Consider the following 11,815-nt stretch of genomic DNA (forward strand, 5'->3'; position numbering starts at 1 on the left):
CCAAGTTTGGGTCAAAAATGGACAAACCCAACCATTGGGTTAAATTTTTTAAATGCATTTTTTAACCCAAAGGTTGGGTTTGTCCATATTTGACCTAAAATTGGGTTGAAACAACCCAGCAGTTGTTTTTAGAGTGTAATGAATAATAATTAAACAATAAACATTTATTAAATTGCTTATTAATAAATGTTCACCTTTTGATTATTATTGTTGCCTCTAGTAATTATGTGTCTAATTTTTAATTTCCAACCTATTTTGGGTTCATTTTAAGCCAGACAAATAGTAATTTTAAAACAATAGTTGGGTTAAATAAAACTACCCAGCACATTTGGGTGATGTCCACTGATGTCCACAATTGACTTTAACAATCAACTTTAATAAATGACCATAACGAAGCCAAGACAGGTTACAGATCAAGAAATCTTTTTTGTTTTTATGTCAGCACATTTATAATTATAAAGAAAATGCACTAAAGATGAACGCTAAAGCACAACTCATAGAATCATCTGTAGTGCAGAGACGATCTCTAGCTCCAGAGTTATCTTTCAACAGTCAGTCATCATGGCCTACGGCCTCGTCACCCCTTTTTGCACTGAGCAAATCATAGCTGAGTCACTGGTAAATGATACAAGATTAAAGCTTAAAAAAAAGAAAGAATTGAAAGCAGACAGTTTGTCCTTTTAAAAGAGCAAATGCTATCAATTATTCTCATCAGCAAAGGGAAGTACATGAAGCTATACTTAAAGCAGGATTTAGGCTAAACTGGTCATTAAACCATCAAGTTAAATACCCTACTGGCAACACTTGACTGCTGGCAAAACAGAAAGGCAAAACACTAACAGACTAAAGACCCAATCAGTTGCTTTTTTATGCAAAAACAAAAGGATAAAGGCACAAGTGCAGACAAATTAATACAGTTTGACCTCACATTTATTATTTACATTCTATTCATTTATTTTAAGAACCTGCTATGGGAATGAAAATGACTGTTTGCACACTTTGTGACTTTGTAATTTAATACAGGAAGTCATATGCACTCTATCCACATTTCTCACACCAGTGACAGGCAGTGAATATTTTAAGTCATTACAAAAGCCAGAATCTTTGTTTAATAAATTAGGTGTTTTCCTGGCATTCAAAGACATTCGGCAGTTTGATTGAAACTGCTTTCGAAGGAAAAAGGGTGTTTTTTTTTTTTTTTTGTATGAGAGTGGTGAATGTTATTGGCAAACATGGAAATGCAATATAACCATCATTTGTATCTCAAAAAGTGACATTACAATTAATTCCTGACAACCACTGAGGCTTTCTAGAGACTTCACATTACTTGTAACATTTTTAGTTTAACAGAATTAGCAATGCTAAACCTTTTGCAGGATAGTAGTTATATTAATAGCTTCATAAGAAAAGTCTAAACATTACTTTATGTAAATATTACTTTTACTTGTTTCTAAAAACTATGAACAGGAAGTGCATTTTTCCAGGTTTATAAATGTAAACATTCAAATCTTTCATCTGTTTGAGAGCGTAGCATATTGTTTTATCCCAAATAAGAGCTTCTGGTTAAACAAAAATATTCCTAAATTCACAATGATCCTTTATAAACACCATTCTTTGCTCAGATCATAATATGCTGTGGCAGAAATCATAAACTTTTGTTTTTTTTTGGGACTAAAACATTTGAGCTCCCTCTTTGTCACTAGACACATTCCAGATACAAGATGCTACAGTCTAAAAGGTACATCTCTCTTTCAAAATGAAACCACGCCACCGGATAATCAAAACATGCCTCATGACAGATATTCCATTACGCTGCACGGTCACGTCGAGTTGAATTACTGTCTTATGATTTCATATGTGCAAATCTGGATAATATTTCAGAAGGACACTTTACTCATCTTTATCGGACAGCAATGTATAGCTAGAATGAAGCACTGCAGGCTTGAAATGAAATAAAATACTTTTTATGTTGTCAGCACAGCCATTTTTTAAAACAAATGCTTTCTTCATGTCTAGAACTTATAGCTTCAATGATACAATGAAAGAAGAAAGGTGGTTGTTGATAAAGTTAAGAAGCCAGATGAAAAGATGATCAGGCAAAGACTGTGACAGTTTTTGGGTACCATGATATTATAGGAAAAACAGACTTGATATGGATTGTAAGCAGTGGTCAGATTTTGGAGGAACTCTAAAAACTGTTTCTGTGTTTTTAACAAAATCTAACAGTGAGTAGAACAAATATAATACAAAATAAGTGATTTTCAGGTAATATTTAAATAAATTGCTGTAGAATAATGACAGTATGAAGGCCAATGATTATTTACTTTAGTAAATTTAGTATTTAACTTATCATTATTATTGTACTGTATACATGAATAACTGCCTTTATAATTCCCTCACATGGAAATCATCATATTTGGGTGTTTTATGGGCATAAAAAATGAAAACAATTTAAGAAGCAAGTGAATACATACTGCTCAATGCAGATAGGCACATCTGAGCCAGGACTTGTGTGTGGGTTTTTTGTGTGTGGTGTTACATTAATCCACTAATGTGTTTATCCTCTGTTAAGTTACTCCTTAAGCTTCCACTTGTTTAGCTCTCTGCTCCCTGGAGCCTCAGTTTTCGCACCACATAAATCACAGGGCAGCATTATCTGCTGGCAGCAGTTGATAGAGATAGTGCCAGGAACACGCTCCTTAAACCACCAGTGTTTATGACGACCCCTCTCCTATGTAATTCACCAAAGTTGAAGACAAGGAAATAATATGGTTAATATTTTGATCCTAAAATAGTGCGTGACGAACCCAATGAACTTTGCCGTACTCTTTTTTGGCCCTCTCGGTGGGCCTCTTTATACTGTGTGTCAGCACTGTGTCTGTTTTAAGAAGATCAGCCAGAAGCTCTTCTACTTGTTTCATAGCAAGAGACAGGAAAACATCTATCTGTAAACCCACTAGCCAGGAGCATAAGAGCCATCTGAAAAGCCAAGTTATTATAAACTTAGGAATTAAAACTTGGCTTATGAATATTTATTATATGGAGTTACTTTTACATTACTAAACATGTAAATATAATTGTTTCCACGACTAAATTAAATAAAAAAAAAAAAAAAAAAAAAGATTTATGCTGCTTTTTCAATATACCTAATTAAAATGAACTAGCAACACAATTCTTGAACATTTTAACACAATTTAAGTTCTGTCATGACAATGTTGACAATGTTGATATGCTTGGACTTGGCGGAATAGGTCTGCTACACTGGTAATTGCTGCTTCTGCTGCAGAGCAAGTACGGGACATGCTACTGACAATATATACACAACCCGCTGCTATGCACAACTAAGACATACTGCTGCTGTATTGCATACATGAATTACCCGTAGCTGATTTATACAGGTGGAGCTGGGGAAGGTGGAGGGTTTCTGAATACGCGCTACAACTGCTACAGCAAATGCTGACCATGTAAATGTTGAGCAGCGAGCTCATTGGCTACTGCTACAGCAGCTGTGCCCCATAGAGAATGATGTGATTGCAAGCAGATTGAGTTAAGGTCATATTAGCCTGCGCCATCTAGAGTTTCATCACATTGAATTTGTAAAATGGAAGTTAAAGTTGCATAAAATGAAAATTGTGGCAAGTTTTCTTCCGTATTTTGATGTATATCTGAGTGAAATGGCTTCTCGAACAAGAAAAAATGTAGGGCGGGACATGATTTTGTCCATCGGGAATTGATTGTATCATTGGATCGTTGTGGTATGCTGTTGCTGTGATCTCATGTGAGTGACAGGTTGAATGCGGACGTGTTCGGCGTGTGTGCAATCGTGTCAGTGGTATGAAGATGTAATTTCCCCTTCTTTCTCAGTTTCTATGTTTATCTAAAACCAGTGAACTAACTAAAACATATTGTAGAACAAGAAGGAAAGTAAATAAGCCATTCCATTCTATTCCAACACGCAGTACCATTTAGCTTGGCATGGCCATTCTGTTCATAAAATAACTTTTTAGTGCCTTAGATGGTACAACTAATTGTCTTCTGTTGTAAAAAATATCCGCACGATGGTTTCCTGTGTTAATCTAAAGTGTAATCCAAAAATCGCTCTCTACCCACAATCTCAGTTTCACGAACCTATAGTACTGCCAGACCAAGTCTGTTTTAAGTCTAGCCAAAACAAATAAGCTCTTCCATCTCGAAAAAGTCAGACAAGCCGTCATGAAATTCTAGTCTCTCTTTGCATCACTTTAGTGCATCTGGTTTGGCGATCTTCCTCAGGTATTTGAAGGGGGGATTGGGTATGCTTTGGATGGTCAAGCATCAAATTCTGAATTTTTGTGATCTTAAAAAATAGCTAATTAATTAAGGCTAAATAATGACCATTCTGATTCAATGAAGAATCATTAGCTGTGGAAGTGAATTTATTTCTTTAAATTTCTTATTTACACATAAAATGCTCACTTCATAGGGCAACCCGGGAGCCTCTGACTCCAGTGCTTATCTTTTGCCCTTTAACATAGATAGAGACAACAGTGCAGGCCATTTAGCTCTCAGTCATGTTCTTTCTGACTTAGTCTTCTGTTCTTTGTTCACTACCTAGACTGTAAAGACACAGGTCCATCTCTCCAGAGGAAGTTACTCAGTAAAGATCAAAAGAGGGCACACTACTATAATCCATTCTATCTCCTGGAAAACAGCCAGTTTCCACCCTTTCCCTTAGAGTAAAAAAAAAATCAGCTGACATAAGAGCTTGAGAAAAAAATACTTTGCTCTATGTTGATTGAGTGCATAATGTTCAAAATGTCTGAACTTTGTGAATTATAAACCAATGCTTTAAAGGTTTCCAAAAGGAACACATCTGTGGTCAGTTCTGATCACTGGCTCTGCCTGTCTGGCCGAGGAAGAGCAGGTCAAAAAGAACAACTAAATTATGGAAAAGTTGTACAATATCATTCAATTGCAAGAAGTAAATGTTAGCTGTAATTGTGTTACGGAGGTGCCACAGAATATAACTTCTCAAAATTGAACTGGTCATGGAAGAATTGTTGGCTGTGCTATATGAACATTTTCTGAGAATCTAAACCATCCCAATATGTTACCCATTCACATAACTCCAAGAGGCTGGAAGATCCCTATATCCTTTTGGTTTGACACTACAAAGGGTTTTTACTGTTCTGCTCACTCGAAATGAAGAAAACAGGTAAAGTTTGAATTATTTGACCTGTCCCATTTTCTGCGGGCCAATCTTGGTCTGCACTCAATCTCTACATGTAACCAGGTGAATATTTTTTCATGTATCTTGTCAAAGGCTGCACTTTGTCAAAGGTCAGGAGTGTTTTTTTGCACTTCTCTTTCCCCTACATAAACACACAAAAAATACAAATGAGTTTATCAATACAGGCCAAAAAGCACGCTCATTTAAATATTGACTTTGAGTGTCAGCAAACTGTTGTTATTTTACAGCACAACAGGGAAATTTGTTCAAAAAAAGTTTCAGAGCAGTCAGCCAACTATCCTCGGATTCCTTGCTTCCTTTGACCATGAAATCAAATGACTTTTCCTGTTTCTCTTCTCTGCTCTTTACTCAGGCCCATGTCTGTTTGACATCAAACTGACCAAAGATGATTAGTGTTTGGGTCTGATGATGTTTATTCAGAAAATGGCCTTGACTTTTCAGCAGCTGTTTCCAAGAGAATCATATGCGGTTTCAGTAAATAAGGGTCTATGACTTGTCACATGTCAGCCTCAATCCCACCTTTATATGACTGCTATAGAGCCATCGTGGATTTGTTTTAAAACCAGGCAGTGGCATTTTTACGAGGTGAAAATATCACTGCACACTACTCATTCTGGGTCAGTGTTACAGGGTGGGCATGTTATTTGTGTGCCCTTAAACTTCAATGAAGTGTATACCTAATGGAATTAGACTTGTTCTATGATGTTTGGATTCAGCTGAAGAGAGTCTTCAGATGCACCTAGATGGCATGCTTCATCAATACATCACACTCACTGTTCTCCTGAGATATACATTTACATGAGTTAAGGATGCACTTTAGTATGCACATGTTGATGCAGGGCATGGGCAATCCTGCAATATAATCATCTCGAGTGTGCTTCTGTTGCCTTCTAAGCTTACACATTCACTCTCTGTTGTTTGTTTTCATGCTACTTCTCCATACACAGGTCATAATGTCTAACCTGCATCAATCACAGTCAAAACAAGAGGCCAGAGATAGTTTTTTTTAACATTTAACAGACATGTTTACCCAGCGCAGTCCTACAAAATAACAATCTGTACCACTACTCTCAAATAATTTAATGAGCTCTGGCGAGGTGGTCATAAAAAGAGAATTTAACTGGCTTGTAATGTGAATCTGATAATATTATTTATTTGTCAGTTTCATTGTTTAAAATGTTGTTGAATCTCTGTTTTCAGGAGTAAATTTGATTGTAAATGTGAGATTTTCAGTGTCTCTGTGTTTTTTCTTCTTTTACCAGCAATGATTTGTGGGTTCTAATGTTCGCAGTTAAACACTTTTAAATAAAATGAAATGAAACACTTCTGTTTATTTTGTATCAATCAAAGGTTTACTGACTTTGATTTAAAGCAGCATAATGAATTTCTGTTTGCACAGAAACGTCACTAAAGATGTTTGTTAGAAGTTAAGTTAGAGGATTGAGCGATATCTACAATGTTGATGCCCAACATATGCATAAAATGAAAAAATATATACAAATGTTCAATAAATTACAAGAAATGCTTTATGTGATCAATATTTTTTTCCAGAATCCAAAAATATACAAATATTATTTATACGATCTCATTAGTTCCAAACCCATATGACTTTCATTCTGATGCCCGTTCATGTGGTTTTTATCCATTTAATGAAAGTGAATGGGGGTTGGAGCTGTAAAGAAAATCACCATAAAACTAGTCCAAATAAAACCATTTTCCAAGTCTACTGAAGCCATATGGTTTATGAAGAACAAACTGAAATTTAAGTTATTTTTTCCACTGAAAATATTCAAAATGTCCGACATTTCTGATTTTCAAATTTGGATCTGTTTCTCACACAGCATCTCCTTGTATGTTGCACAGAAGAAAGAAAGTCATACAGGTTTGTAACGACAAATTTTTGGTTTTTGGTTGAACAATCCCTTTTAAACTTTCAGACGGGTCAAGATGACTGCCGGTATTAATGGAGGGTTACCAGATATTCAGCAGTATGAGAAAATGTTCTTAATTCGCAGCCAGCTCTCAGTAGAGATGACGTTTTCGGGCCAAATATAATATTCCATCTGATGCATGCTCCAGGACCTGTAAATTAAGGTCCCCTATGCTCCTTTGATGAATGAGCCTTGCCAGATAATGGTGTTCTCTAGCCGGGAAGGCATCTGCGCAGGCATTCGCACTGCCAAAACTGTCTTACTACACTTCCTTCCATAAATTTGTTGAAACCGAGGTCACACCATTTCTGTGTGTCCAGGCTTCATGTCAAGTGAAAGAAAAAAGTTAACTCTAACGTAAAGGCAAAAAAGGAAAGATAAGCTCCATCACTGTGGAAAAGTCAACCTTGAATAATAGATGTGTGTCCTTGCTCTTCATTGCAGCACTTTTGTAAACTTCCAATGAAGTGATATAAAAGTTAACTACTGAGTTCTGACAGAAAGTCATGTCTTGCACCTCATTATGGAGTCCATACTCTTTTGTGTGTTGAGTGAATAGGGCTTTTACCAGCACATCACCAACAGCCTAAGGAGATGTGCTCCAAATGTTTTCTGGGATAAATTAGTCTGTACTTCCCTCTCTGTACTTCCGTGGGACTCTTTTTTTCTTCAGAATGGGTGCCAATATTTGTACCAACAATTGCCTTAGTAGACTGTGGTCAATTGCATGAAATGTTTTTTTTTTTTCTAAATTTAATTTTCTTCATCGTGTTTATCTTCAAATCTCCATGAAATTGTAGAGAAAACATATGACATCAACAAAGTGACCTGCCCATCATAAAGCAACATCTTCATTACATTTTTACTCATTACTCACATTCCAACTAAATGTTTTCCATCTTTTTAAGCGCTGCACTTCTAAATGTCCATTCAGAAGAAAGCAAAACAAGTGGCACAGAAACAGCCCTTGAAAGAGACACAGCACTCAGGACTTTGAAATACCTGTTAAATTAATTTGAACAGTGTGGCGTTTGTGCAAACAACACTTCATCTTCTGCAATGAAATCCATAGTCAGTCAATGACTTATTTGTTATAGCCTACCTTGTTTTGCTGTCTAGAATTAAAATAGAAACAGCTGCATTTTATGTATATTTTTATGTAGCCTATAAAGCTTTAGAAAGATTGCAAATTCAAAACATGTATCATAAAAGCATCTTTTAGCAGCCCAACGTGGCTTGTGTGCCTTTTTTTTTTTTTTTTTTTTTTTTTTAAGTATAATTGAATAATAATATAAGTAATTGTAATATATACTGTATGTATATAAGTAATTTTAATATAAGTAATATAATTGACTGCTGTGAATGAATCATTCATACCGGATTTGTGAACCAATTGATGCAATAAAAAGATTTGACTCCAGAGATATTTGATTGAAATGGGAATGGCTTCTTCATGATTCATGAAGTTGATGTTAGAGTATATATCAGCATTTTTATTGAATGAGCTGATTTACACAGAACTCATTTATTTGTTATGCTATGCAGCTTTTAAATTATTTTAAAAATAAAAGTCCTAAAAGTTTTGATTTTTTTCAGCATCTTGTGCATGAGCACCTCATTTTTAAGACATGGTGTAAATTTAAAGGGGACCTATTATGCAAAATTCACGTTTGCCTGGTGTTTGGACATGTTGGCAGTGTGTGTATACAACCACCCTACAATGATAAAAATCCACCCACTCCTTTTTTTTTTTAATCCACATAAATCATAAGCAGTGTCTCAGAACAAGCCGTTTCCAGATCAAGCGGCAACCTCCCCCAGTTTCTCGTGAAGCCAATACAGAAGTGACTTAAACTGCGATTCATCGACTGGCCGCTGGGGACAGGCTGCAGAAGAGAGCAGAATCTCATTGAGTTCCATGTTAAATTGGCCAAGTTTACAGCAGAAAAAAACATGTTTACAGTCTGGTTCAAATTTTGGTTTTGATCTGTATAGCTAATTTTGCCCTTCATGACAACTCTGAGGGGGGTTAATTTTTTTTATAACTCAACTGTTTAAATTATACTAAGCCTTAAAGTTCTGCATAATTAAGGGCGTGGTCACTTGAGTGACAGGTATATGCCGCTGAGGCTGTGAGCCGTCATGTCACCTCAGCAGCTAATTCCTGCCGCTGAATTTGGCATCTCAGCCGTATTTGTGCTTTTTTTCTCTCTTTTTTTAATACAATTATAAAATATGGCTTGCTGCATTAATAGTCGAGACAGATGTGCGTCTGTCAACATGTGCTCGAATGCGGAAGATAAACAGAACACACGTTGTTGGATCGTGGCATTGGCTAAAAGTTCCTGAGATTTACTACAATGACAATAGCAGGAGGATATAAAACTCCGACAGCACTGCTTGGATATTATATCTAAAACTGCTGCACTATTTTGAAAAATTATACTTTGGACACGGCTCATTTGTTTGTTAGATAGGATCACACACAGTTTTACAACATAAACGCTGCTCAGATTGCATTATTTCTTGAAGAACGATGATGGAGAGCAGATCATTCAGAAGAAATGTGATGCAAACAATGGATAATATATCAATATTTCATGGATTTAACGCTTTCGTGGACAAAAAGTACTGTTTTTTTGTTTTGCAATGGACATTTTACCCATGTGCCTCAGATTGGATTCATCTCGCGATCTCTATTTCATTATGTATGAAGTTCCGTTTGATTTTTCATGTTATTTGCACACCCCACACAAATTAATTAATGGTGTTGGAGCATCTATATCTTATAAAAGAAAAAATAAAAGAAAAATACCGTAGATTGACAGTAAAGCTTGGCAGTAAAACGTGGGCTTGACAGTAAAGCTTGACAGTAAAGCTGCATTCACGTCACCTCGTATTTACCAGAATCTTGAAATGACAACACGTGACGTTATATTCGGAGCATTTCACGTCCGTTTGGTCCTTGGACTGGGAATTATGCGTTTCCATGGCACCACTATCAACGCCTAATAAATCAATCTACAGCGGTCAGGTGGTACAGCGGCCACGTGGTACATCTGGGAGCTTTCAGAAAACTCCCAGCTTACAAGCTGTAATTACGAGCTCTACGAGGACGTGAACGCTTTTTACAAGCTAGAATCTTGTAACTACAGGAATTACAAGGCCGCGTGAACGCACCTTAAAACATGGGCTCCAACAACGTCCCGCCTCTTTGCCCATTTTCAGTTATCCAGGAGTGACGTGCGGTCACGTGCTGCTAAGATGGCAGCGGCCTCATTTTCGCTTCAAAAATGCTGTTCAGAACGCTATGGGTGACGTCACGGACACTACGTCCATATTTTTTTTTACAGTCGGCTGCGTCCGAAAACCTAGGTAGCTGTCTTGCTGCCTCGCTATCTTATAAGAGAATGAGTTGTACGGCAGCATTTGTGCATGAAGGTACCTCACGAAATTGATTTCGGACAGACTTCTGAGGCAGCGTAACAGTTTAATGATCTACAGCAATATAGCGCGAGCTTTGGTGAGAACTAGACAAATATTTAATTACTACAGTAGTAATTTCTCGATAGAAATGATATCAAAATTGAAATATGTTGATCAAAATCGTACATTTATACACAAACTGAGCAGCAAACGCAACTTTCGAACGCCATCTTTATTTTTCTAGCTCAACTGTCACAGAATGGATGAAAGAACATCATCGACAGCTCAACCTGGCTAAGACTGAGCTTCTCGTCTTCCCTGCCAATCCGACTCTAAATCACGATTTCAGCATCCAGCTAGGCACATCCTCAATTACCCCATCAAATTCGGCCAGAAATCTTGGAGTAATCCTTGATGATCAACTGACCTTCAAAGACCACATTGCAATGACAGCTCGGTCATGCAGATTTGCACTATACAACATCAGGAAAATCAGGCCCTTTCTAACAGAACATGCAACACAACTTCTGGTCCAGGCTCTGGTCATTTCTAGGCTTGATTACTGCAATGCACTTCTGGCTGGACTGCCATCATGCACAATCAAGCCTCTACAAATGATTCAGAACGCAGCAGCACGTCTCGTCTTCAACAAGCCCAAAAGAGCCCACGTCACGCCTCTCTTCATCTCTCTTCACTGGCTACCACTTGCTGCTCGCATCAAATTCAAGGTGTTGAGGCTTGCTTACAGATCTACCACAGGCTCAGCACCCTCCTACTTCCGCTCACTCTTACGAGTCTACACTCCTACCAGAAACCTGCGCTCATTAAAGGAGCGAAGGCTTGTGGTACCATCACAGAGAGGCACGAAATCACTTTCCAGAACATTCTCATTCACTGTCCCTTGCTGGTGGAATGATCTTCCTGCCTTCATCCGGAATGCGGAATCCCTGGCAATATTCAAAAGACAGCTGAAAACCCATCTCTTTCGTGAGCACTTAACCTCATCTTAAAAAAACAAAAAAAAACAAAAAAAAAACTTATTCCTATCCTTTCACTTCCTCTAATCCCTCTCTATTGTATCTTAGGATAATCTGAGCACTGCCTATAACTTGTATTATGAGCACTTCTTGTCTATTTGCCTCGTCATGACGACTCGCTTGTTATATTTCCTCACTTGTAAGTCGCTTTGGATAAAAGCGTCTGCCAAATGAATAAATGTAAATGTAAA

This window comes from Chanodichthys erythropterus, chromosome 2, assembly GCF_024489055.1.
Source record: "Chanodichthys erythropterus isolate Z2021 chromosome 2, ASM2448905v1, whole genome shotgun sequence".
Taxonomy (NCBI): domain Eukaryota; kingdom Metazoa; phylum Chordata; class Actinopteri; order Cypriniformes; family Xenocyprididae; genus Chanodichthys; species Chanodichthys erythropterus.